This window comes from Capricornis sumatraensis, chromosome 6 (genome assembly GCF_032405125.1).
Source record: "Capricornis sumatraensis isolate serow.1 chromosome 6, serow.2, whole genome shotgun sequence".
NCBI classification, from domain to species: Eukaryota; Metazoa; Chordata; class Mammalia; order Artiodactyla; family Bovidae; genus Capricornis; species Capricornis sumatraensis.
Window position 1 is genome coordinate 76,435,383 of NC_091074.1, and position 12,061 is coordinate 76,447,443.

A 12,061-nucleotide genomic window follows, 5' to 3' on the forward strand; every position below is an offset into this window, starting at 1 on the left:
AGTTCAGTTCAGCCGCTCAGTCATGTCCAACTCTTTGCGACCCCATAGACTGCAGCACGCCAGGCCTCCCTATCCATCAACAACTCCTGGAGCCAACTCAAACTCATGTCCGTCACATCAGTGATGCCACCCAACCATTTCATCCTCTGTCGTCCCCTTCTCCTCCCACCTTCAATCTTTCCCAACATCAGGGTCTGTTCAAATGAGTCAGTTCTTCCCATCAGGTGGCCAAAGTATTGGAGCTTTAGCTTCAACATCAGTCCTTCCCGTGAATATTCAGGACTGATTTCCTTTAGGATGGACTGGTTGGATCTCTTTGCAGTCCAAGGGACTCTCAAGAGTCTTCTCCAACACCACAGTTCAAAAGCATCAGTTCTTTGGTGCTCAGCTTTCTTTATAGTCCAACTCTCACATCCATACATAACTACTGGAAAACCAGTAGCTTTGACTAGACAGACTTTTGTTGGCAAAGCAATGTCTCTGCTTTTTAACATGCTATCTAGGTTGGTCATAACTTTTCTTCCAAGGAGTAAGTGTCTTTTAATTTCATGGCTGCAATCACCATCTTCAGTGATTTTGGAGCCCCCAAAAATAAAGTCTGTCACTGTTTCCACTGTTTCCTCATCCATTTGCCATGAATATATATAAAAATATATAAATATATGTAAATATATATTAATTAGCTTCTTCTCCCATCTCAGGCTGAGAATTTCATATTGATGATCTTACTCTTGTTTATGCCTTGTTACATGGAAATGTATAGACCTAGTGATTTGATTTGCTGTGATTTGTCTCTATAATGTTTTCCTTGACCTGGATTTTCCAGCAAAGAGAGACACACGTTATATGGGGAAAATTAGGTCACTGGCATGAGCTTTTCTTCCCCTGCCCTTCTATTAATACAATTTTCTTCCTTTTAATTGTTTGTGAAAAAGAGTAAGTTATATTTACTTTTACAGTAAATTTACATTTCTGTTTGCAATGTTGATTTCTGGAAGTCTTCTGTTAAATCCTTGAAGACAATGACATGAAATCTTCCCAACTGATATAAGGAGACTCAGAGACAAAAGGAATTGAGGACTGATCCAGGGTCATACTGTTCACAGGGGGACAGTCAGCACTGAGACAGGAGCTGGTGACTCTAAGTCCCATGTTCCAACCACATTTCCTGCTGCTGAGATCCACTGGTCTTGCCTTCCTTGGGGTAAAATAAGGATAGGATTTCAACAAACAAGAGGATAGTAACCAGCATACAGTCTCACAGGGTGAGTGTTCCTTAGGAAAAACCCTTCATTTAGAAGTATAATGTTAGTGGAGAACTGTTCATCCTTAAGAAAGGAGAAACTTACTAACTCCAGGAGTTGGTGATGGACAGGGAGGCCTGGTATGCTGCGATTTATGGCATCGCAAAGAGTCGGACATGACTGAGTGACTGAACTGAACTGAACTGAACTAGATATTTTGGAGAAGGAGATGGCAACCCACTGTAGTATTCTCGCTGAGGGTAATCCCATGGACAGAGAAGCCTGGTGGGCTACGGTCCAAAGAGTCGCAAAGAGTCAGACATGACTGAAGCAATGTAGCATGCACACACTAGATACTTATTATGTTTATGTGCAAGTTACCTTGCACTAGGTACCACAGATAACTACTACAGATAATGCCTACAGATATCTAGGTACTACAGACAGAATACACAGGATATTTATAAGATGTGTGTGTGCCTGTGTGCATGAGTGAGAGTGTGTGTGCTAAACCACTTCAGTTGTGTCTGACCCTTTGCAACCCTATGGATTATAATCCACCAGGCTCCTCTGTGCATGGGATTCTGCAGGCAAGAATACTGGAGTTGGTAGCCATGCCCTCCTGCAAGGGATCTTCCCGACCTAGGGACTGAATCCACGTCTCTTAAGTCTCCTGCATTGGCAAGCAGGTTCTTTATCACTAGTGCCACCTGGGAAGCCCAATTATAAGATATAGTCCCTGCTTAATACAAACTAGTCAGGGAGATGGGCCATTTATCAAGTTGTAAGAAAAGAGCCCGAGACAAAGGAATTAATATGCACATGATTGATCAAACTATACAATAATAATGTTACTTAAAACATATTTAGCACTTGCTATTTGCCAAACACTTTGCAGTAATCTCTTTTAAGGCTTACAACAAGTTTATGAAGATGGTAGCACTGTGATCTTCAGTTTGCAAATGAGACCTAGAGGCAATAAATAAGCAAATGAATTTTTGCTCAAGATCACAGAACTAAGGAAACTAGGACTTCAACTAAGCTGTCTGGGTCCAGAACCTGTTAAACATAATACTGGATTCCACCCCCTCCCCAGGTGATGCTCTGTGTGTGAGTGTATGTGACTTTGAACATTTAACATTCATTTTAGTGTGCCGGGTCGCAGCCGCTCGCGCTTAAGAGGAGCTACCCAAGTCCGAAGTCGGGGCAGTGGCTGAGAGGAGCTACCCCGTGTCTGAGGCCAGGGGCGGCCGGGAGAAGCCACCTCGCACCCAAAGCCAGGGGCGGCGGCAGGGAGGAGCAACCCGAGGAGCGGTGGCTGTGACGGGGCAGGATGGCCTAGAGGAGCTATCCCACGTTGAAGGTCAGGAAGGGTGGCGGTGAGGAGATACCCCCCTTCCAAGGTAAGGAGCAGCAGCTGTTCTTTGCTGGAGCAGCCGTGAAGAGAAACCCCATACCCAAGGTAAAAGAAACCCAAGTAAGATGGTAGGTGTTCCAAGAGGGCATCAGAGGGCAGACACACTGAAACCATACTCACAGAAAACTAGTCAATCTAATCACACTAGGCCCACAGCCTTGTCTAACTCAATGAAACCAAGACATGCCCTCAGGGCAACCCAAGACGGGCGGGTCATGGTGGAGAGGTCTGACAGAATGTGGTCCACTGGAGAAGGGAATGGCAAACCACTTCAGTATTCTTGCCTTAAGAACCCCATGAACCGTATGAAAAGGCAAAATGATAGGATACTGAAAGAGGAACTCCCCAGGTCAGTAGGTGCCCAATATGCTACTGGAGATCAGTGGAGAAATAACTCCAGAAAGAATGAAGGGATGGAGCCAAAGCAAAAACAATATCCAGCTGTGGATGTGACTGGTGACAGAAGCAAGGTCCAATGCTATAAAGAGCAATATTGCATAGGAACCTGGAATGTCAGGTCCATGAATCAAGGCAAATTAGAAGTGGTCAAACAAGAGATGGCAAGAGTGAATGTCGACATTCTCGAAATCAGCGAACTAAAATGGACTGGAATGGGTGAATTTAACTCAGATGACCATTATATCTATTACTGCGGGCAGGAATCCCTCAGAAGAAATGGAGTAGCCATCATGGTCAACAAAAGAGTCCGAAATGCCATAATTGGATGCAATCTCAAAAACTACAGAATGATCTCTGTTCGTCTCCAAGGCAAACCATTCAGTATCACAGTTATCCAAGTCTATGCCCCAACCAGTAACGCTGAAGAAGCTGAAGTTGAACGGTTCTATGAAGACCTACAACCTTTTAGAACTAACACCCCCAAAAGATGTCCTTTTCATTATAGGGGACTGGAATGCAAAAGTAGGAAGTCAAGAAACACCTGGAGTAACAGGGAAATTTGGTCTTGGAGTACAAAATGAAGCAGGGCAAACACTAACAGAGTTTTGCAAAGAAAGTGCACTGGTCATAGCAAACACCCTCTTCCAACAACACAAGAGAAGACTCTACACATGGACATCACCATGGTTAACACTGAAATCAGATTGATTATATTCTTTGCAGCCAAAGATGGAGAAACTCTATACAGTCCACAAAAACAAGACCAGGAGCTGACTGTGGCTCAGATCATGAACTCCTTATTACAAAATTCAGACTGAAATTGAAGAAAGTAGGGAAAACCACTAGACCATTCAGGTATGCCTAAATCAGATCCCTTATGATTATACAGTGGAAGTGAGAAATAGATTTAAGGGCCTAGATCTGATAGATAGAGTGCCTGATGAACTATGGAATGAGGTTTGTAACATTGTACAGGAGACAGGGATCAAAACCATCCCCATGGAAAAGAAATGCAAAAAACCAAAATGGCTGTCTGGGGAGGCCTTACAAATAGCTGTGAAAAGAAGAGAGGTGAAAGGCAAAAGAGAAAAGGAAAGATATAAACATCTGAATGCAGAGTTCCAGAGAATAGCAAGAAGAGATGAGAAAGCCTTCCTCAGCGATCAGTGCAAAGAAATAGAGGAAAACAACAGAATGGGAAAGACTAGAGATTTCTTCAAGAAAATTAGAGATACCAAGGGAACATTTCATGCAAAGATGGGCTCGATAAAGGACAGAAATGGTCTGGACCTAATAGAAGCAGAAGATATTAAGAAGAGGTGGTAAGAATACACGGAAGAACTGTACAAAAAAGATCTTCATGACTCAGATAATCATGATGGTGTGATCACTAACATAGAATCAGACATCCTGGAATGTGAAGTCAAGTGGGTGTTACAAAGCATCACTACGAACAAAGCTAGTGGAGGTGATGGAATTCCAGTTGAGCTGTTTCAAATACTGAAAGATGATGCTGTAAAAGTGCTGCACTCAATATGCCAGCAAATTTGGAAAACTCAGCTGTGGTCACAGGACTGGAAAAGGTCTGTTTCATTCCAATTCCAAAGAAAGACAATGGCAAAGAATGCTCAAACTACTGCACAATTGCACTCATCTCACATGCTAGTAAAGTAATGCTCAAAATTCTCCAAGCCAGGCTTCAGCAATACGTGAACCGTGAACTTCCTGATGTTCAAGCTGGTTTTAGAAAAGGCAGAGGAACCAGAGGTCAAATTGCCAACATCCGCTGGATCATGGAAAAAGTAAGAGAGTTCCAGAAAAACATCTGTTTCTGCTTTATTGACTGTGCCAAAGCCTTTGACTGTGTGGATCACAATAAACTGTGGAAAATTCTTCAAGAAATGGGAATACCAGATCACATGACCTGCCTCTTGAGAAACCTATATGCAGGTCAGGAAGCAACAGTTAGAACTGGACATGGAACAACACAGTGCTTCCAAATAGGAAAAGGAGTACATCAAGGCTGTATATTGTCACCCTGTTTATCTACCTCCTATGCAGAGTACATCATGAGAAACGCTGGGCTGGAAGAAACACACGCTGGAATCAAGATTGCCAGGAGAAATATCAATAACCTCAGATATGCAGATGACACCACCCTTATGGCAGAAAGTGAAGAGGAACTAAAAAGCCTCTTGAGGAAAGTGCAAGAGGAGAGTGAAAAAGTTGGCTTAAAGCTCAACATTCAGAAAACAAGGATTATGGCATCTGGTCCCATCACTTCATGGCAAATAGATGGGGAAACAGTGGAAACAGTGTCAGACTTTATTTTGGGGGGCTCCAAAATCACTGCAGATGGTGACTGCAGCCATGAAATTAAAAGACACTTACTCCTTGGAAGAAAAGTTATGAGCAACCTAGATAGTATATTCAAAAGCAGAGACATTACTTTGCCGACTGAGGTCCGTCTAGTCAAGGCTATGGTTTTTCCAGTAGTCATGTATGGATGTGAGAGTTGGACTGTGAAGAAGGCTGAGCGCTGAAGAATTGATGCTTTTGAACTGTGGTGTTGGAGAAGACTCTTGAGAGTTCCTTGGACTGCAAGGAGATCCAACCAGTCCATTCTGAAGGAGATCAGTCCTGGGGTTTCTTTGGAAGGAATGATGCTAAAGCCCAAACTCCAGTACACTGGCCACCTCATGCAAAGAGTTGACTCATTGGAAAAGACTCTGATGCTGGGAGGGATTGGGGGCAGGAGAAGAAGGGGACGACAGAGGATGAGATGGCTGGATGGCATCACTGACTCAATGAACATGAGTCTGAGTGAACTCCGGGAGCTGGTGATGGACAGGGAGGCCTGGCGTGCTGCCATTCATGGGGTCGCAAAGAGTTGGACACGACTGAGCGACTGAACTGAATTGAACTGAACTTAGAACAGAAAAATAGACCTCTGCAATTATCAATTAGTTATATAACTGCATCATGTCGTCTCACTTTTAGCAGTGTACAAAAGTGTTTTACACAATTGCAATTGGTCAACATCTGTGTTTGAGTTCAGTTCAGTCGCTCAGGCCTCCCTGTTCATCACCAACTCCCGGAGTTCACTCAGACTCGCGTTCATCGAGTCAGTGATGCCATCCAGCCATCTCATCCTCGGTCGTCCCCTTCTTCTCCTGCCTCCAATCCCTCCCAGCATCAGACTCTTTTCCAATAAGTCAACTCTTCACATGAGGTGGCCAAAGTACTGGAGTATCAGCTTTAGCATCATTCCCTCCAAACAAATCCCAGGGTTGATCTCCTTCAGAATGGACTGGTTGGATCTCCTTGCAGTCCAAGGAACTCTCAAGAGTCTTCTCCAACACCACAGTTCAAAAGCATCAATTCTTCGGCACTCAACCTTCTTCACAGTCCAACTCTCACATCCATACATGACTACTGGAAAAACCATAGCCTTGACTAGACGGACCTCAGTTGGCAAAGTAATGTCTCTGCTTTTTAATATGCTGTCTAGGTTGCTCATAACTTTTCTTCCAAGGAGTAAGTGTCTTTTAATTTCATGGCTGCAGTCACCATCTGCAGTGATTTTGGAGCCCCCCAAAATAAAGTCTGACACTGTTTCCACTGTTTCCCCATCTATTTCCCATGAAGTGATGGGACCAGATGCCATGATCTTCGTTTTCTGAATGTTGAGCTTTAAGCCAACTTTTTCACTCTCCTCTTTCACTTTCATCAAGAGGCTTTTTAGCTCCTCTTCACTTTCTGCCATAAGGGTGGTGTCATCTGCATGTCTGAGGTTATTGATATTTCTCCCAGCAATCTTGATTCCAGCGTGTGTTTCTTCCAGTCCAGTGTTTCTCATGATGTACTCTGCATAGGAGGTAGATAAGCAGAGTGACAATGTACAGCCTTGACGTACTCCTTTTCCTATTTGGAACCAGTCTATTGTTTCCATGTCCAGTTCTAACTTGCTTCCTGACCTGCATACAGATTTCTCAAGAAGCAGGTCATGTGTTCTGGTATTCCCATCTCTTTCAGAATTTTCCACAGTTTATTGTGATCCACACAGTCAAAGGCTTTGGCATAGTCAATAAAGCAGAAATAGATGTTTTTCTGGAACTCTCTTGCTTTTTCCATGATCCAGCAGATGTTGGCAATTTGATCTCTGGTTCCTCTGCCTTTTCTAAAACCAGCTTGAACATCAGGAAGTTCACGGTTCACGTATTGCTGAAGCCTGGCTTGGAGAATTTTGAGCATTACTTTACTAGCATGTGAGATGAGTTCAATTGTGTGGTAGTTTGAGCATTCTTTGGCATTGCCTTTCTTTGGGATTGGAATGAAAACAGATCTTTTCCAGTCCTGTGGCCACTGCTGAGTTTTCCTAATTTGTTGGCATATTGTGTGTTTAGCTCACTATTATTTTATATAAATAGTTCCATATACTTTAATTCCACTAGCTTATACATTATATGCATGCCACTAAATATTGAATCCTTGTCTAGATCACTATTGCTATTTAGGTTAATACTTCATTTTCTCTATTAGTATTCATTTTGGCATAATAAGCTATAAACATATTCCTTTGGTTGATAATCCCATTACTGAGATTGCTAAAACAAATGATTGGATCAAACATTTGAACATATGAACAGTTTTATCATCCCCAACCCTTACCAGGTTGCTCTCCAGAAGGACTGGCCAATTTACAAAGCCAGGAGTCATGTGTTGGTGCCCTTCTTACTCCCTAATCCTGCCAGTGCTTAAAAAAGAATCACTGGGTTAGTTTTGCTAATTTAACAAATACAGTAGAACCTCGTGATATTCCAACTTGAGTTTCTTCATTATTAAGAAAGCTAGGATTTTCCTCATGATTTCCTATCTATATTTTTCTATGTGTACAATATTTGTTTCACTTTCTCTTTCTTATATGTTAAGGAAATACTTTAAAAAAATGAGGAACAGTGTTCAAATATTAATGCTCTAATAACTGGGAAATTCTCATATTCAATTCACTTGACTAAGATTTTTTAATCACTTGTACTACACACATACCATCATAAGACTCTAAGAAATTGCAAAAAAATAATAATAATAATTGTAATTGTTTAAAAGTTGGAGATGGGACTTCCCTGGTTGGCCAGTAGGGAAGACTCCATGCTCCCAATGCAAGTTTGATCCATGGTCAGGGAACTAGATCCCATATGCCACAACTAAAGACCCAGTGCAGCCAAATAAATAAATAAATACTTATTTTTTAATTTTATTTAAAATCATTTATTTTATATTAAAATAAATTTTAAAAGTTGGAGATGGTGCCAAGTAATACCAGATATCTGATACTACCATTCAGAAATACGATGCTATAAATGGAAATACCACTTTTTCAATTAATGACACTTAGCTATTTTGTTTTCTTTAAGAGTTTCAGGCTTCTTTGAGATTCTGACAAAGGGTCCTTCTGATCTATGGGTCATCTCCATGAAAGATACCCATATGCATACACTTTGCACAAGGTCTCACAGATTTCCATGGGTTCCCAGTTAACGATTCCTGTTTCAGCAGTATTATTTGTATCATTTTTTTTCCTTCAGAATGTTTCTCCTAACTACCCTCTTCACTATATCCCATTGCTGATCCCCCTGGTTTGTATCTGGGGTTACAGAGAGGAATAGCAGCGGACACTAACCCTAATGCTGTCATGACAGTGATGAGTTCTGTAACGTAGGTAAGGCCAGCGTGCAGTGGAGGTGTGCTGAAAGAGAGCCATCAGTCTAGTTTGACTCACCACTGCTCACCCCAGACAATTTCAATAGCTTCCTAACTGGTCTTGATTTCTCCTTTGCCTTTTGCCCCAATTCACTTTTTGCTTACTAGAACAAAATGTCCTCTTAAAGCCTAACCAGACCACATCATCCCTTTGTAAAACTCTCTAATCACACGAAGAATAAAATTCAAACCTTTATCCATAGCTTCCAAAGCTCTACTTCATCTGGCCCAGTCCTCTCTCTTATTACTCTCTGCTAAGTTGAATCCATCCTAGCACCACTTCCCTTTCACCTAAGGACTTTTGCACTTCTTTCCCTACCTGAATCACACATCTCCTGGAGCTTCCACGACTTCCTTTCTCTCTTCATTTAGATCTCAGGTGGCTGAGAGGTGCATTCCCTGAGCACACTGTCTAAAATCTTCTCTCAGGACTTGCCTGGTGGTCCAGTAGTCAAGACTGCACATTTTCAATGCAGGGGCTGCAGGTTGGACCCCTGATCAAGGAACTAGATCCCACATGCAGCAACTAAGACCTGGAACAGCCAAATAAAGAAAGAAATATTTTTAAAAACTAAAATAAAATCTCTCCACCCTGATCATTCTTTTACTGTTCACTCTGTTTCATAATTTTTCATCACACTTGTCATCACCGGGCACTTTATTAATATGTGGTTTGGTTTCTGATTTTTCCATTCATAAATGCCATGAGTACAGGGACTTTGTTTAGGTACTGGTGTAACCATAAGTAACAGTGCCTGCCCAGTACACATAATAAGTTTTTCCAATATTTATTAAATAAATGTTGGGATTCATACTTTGTTTATGCACTATAGATCATAACTATTTTCTGTTTACAGAGTAAAAAGTTAAAGAAAACTTTTTAAAAGTTAAAAATCTTCAACTACTATAAAAGGATAAAAGGTGTAATGATAGCAGTCTAGTATTCGTATCTTCAATGTACCTATTATTGTGAAAAATTAGCATGAGAAGACCAGATTTGTAATTTTTATAAAAAATAAACTGTCTATAAAAAGGAATGCATTTCAGTTCTAATGAGATGGATGAACCTAAAGCCTATTATACAGAGTGAAGTAAGTCAGAAAAAGAAAGATAAATATCATATATTAATGCATATATATGGAATCTAGAAAGATGGTACTGACTATTCTATATGCAGAGGAGCAAAGGAGACACAGATATAAAGAACAGACTTTGGACAGTGGGGGATGGAGAGGGTAGGATGATTTAAGAGAATAGCATTGAAACATATACATTACCAAATGCAAAGCAGATAGCCAGTGGGAGCTTGATGCATGACACAGGAAAACCAAAGCCTGTGCACTGTCACCACCAAAAGGGGTGTGGTAGGGAGGGAGACGGGAAGGGGGTTCAAGAGGGAGGAGACACATGTGTGCCTATGCCTGATTCATGTTGATGTATGGCAAAAGCCATCACAATATTGCAAAGTAAGTATCCTCTAATTAAAAACAAATAAATAATAAAGCTGTCATGCACTGTATTTGAAAAAATTCAGTGTAAACACATATTAAAGGGTTGAAACTACATAGAAAGTTTATGTAATTAAAAGTAGAATTCTCTCCTATTTATATTCAAATATCCTTGTGTGCACCAAGTTGCTTTAGTCCTGTCCAACTCTTTGTGACTCTATGGACTGTTGCCCGCCAGTCTCCTCTGTCCAAGGGATTCTCTAGGCAAGAATACTGGAATGGATTGCCATAACCTCCTCCAGGTGATCTTCCTGACCCAGTAATGCAACCCACATCTCTTACATCTCCTGCACTGGCAGGTGGGTTCTTTACCACTATTGCCACCCAGGAAGCCTTCACACACACACACACACACACACACACACACATATATACTTAAAATGTATACAAATTAACCTACACACCATTTTTCAATTTCTTTAAAAAATGCTGAATTTATCTTGGAGGATTTTTAAGGTTTCAACACTTAAGGCTACACTAAGGACTTCCCTGATGGTCCAGTGTCTAAGACTCCATGTCCCCAATGCAGGGGTCCTGGGTTGGATCCCTGGTCAGGGAACTAGATCTCCCATGCTACAACTAAGAGTCTGCATGTCTCTAAGAGCTCATATGCCACAACTAAATATTCCACACGCTGCAACTAAAGATCCCACATGCTGAAACTAAGACCCTGGGGCTGCCGAATGAATGAATAAATAAATAAATATTAAAGCAAAAAAGGCTACACTAATTCTTCTAAGGCTGAGGAATACTTTTGACTAAACAGGTCATAACTTATGAATGGGAATTTAATTTAGATTAATTCTAAAATTTTGCTATTTCTAAAATGGTTCAGTAGATATCTCTGTAGGCATGCTCAGTCATTCAGTCGTGTCCGACTCTTTGCGACCTCATGGACTGTAGCCCACCAGGCTCCTCTGTCCATGAGATTCTCCAGGCAAGAATACTGGAGTGGGTTGCCATTTCCTTCTCCAGTCTCTGTATAGATACATGTAATAAATATAGATTAATAAGGATCATACATATTATACAATATGTGATATTTAATATATCATTGAAAACATTTGTCATATATTATTTAATTTTACTGAGGATAAATAAAGTTTCTGGAAATAAAATATTTGAATTTGATGCCATCAAATTGCTCTTCTAGATATCAATTTTTCTTTAAGAAATAAAATGTGAAAATTCTTGTTTTCTTATACTCTTGACAACTTTGGACATTAATTAAAAATTACAGTCAGATCCATGAATTAAAACAAAATGGTGCCTCATATTGTTTTGCCTTTTTTTAAAAAAATTATAAGACATACTAAATGATGCTCTATCTGATCCAAAATTATGGAGTACTTGCTTCAGTGATTTGGTTCAAAAAGGTTATGAGTATTTATGCCAAAAGGAAAACAGACTTTAAATAACTTAAGTAATGATCACTTCATTTGTAATATAACACCATCACATTCTGTTCAACTCCCACAATTTCCATCTATGTAAAAAAGTCTATTATTACGCATTAAGCATCTATCTTTCCATTATACTACAATGGTCTTCTAAATGTCAAATACAAGGGGTACTAGTACTACTTTTATTATTTGCCTTTATTATTTGCCTCTTTAATTTTTGCCATTAATAGTACAATAACCCCTCAAAATTTCCTCTTCTTTTTTGCTTCTAGGACATGTGCTCTGGGTTGTCTCTAACTCCAATATCATTCCAGGTTTGATTACAGC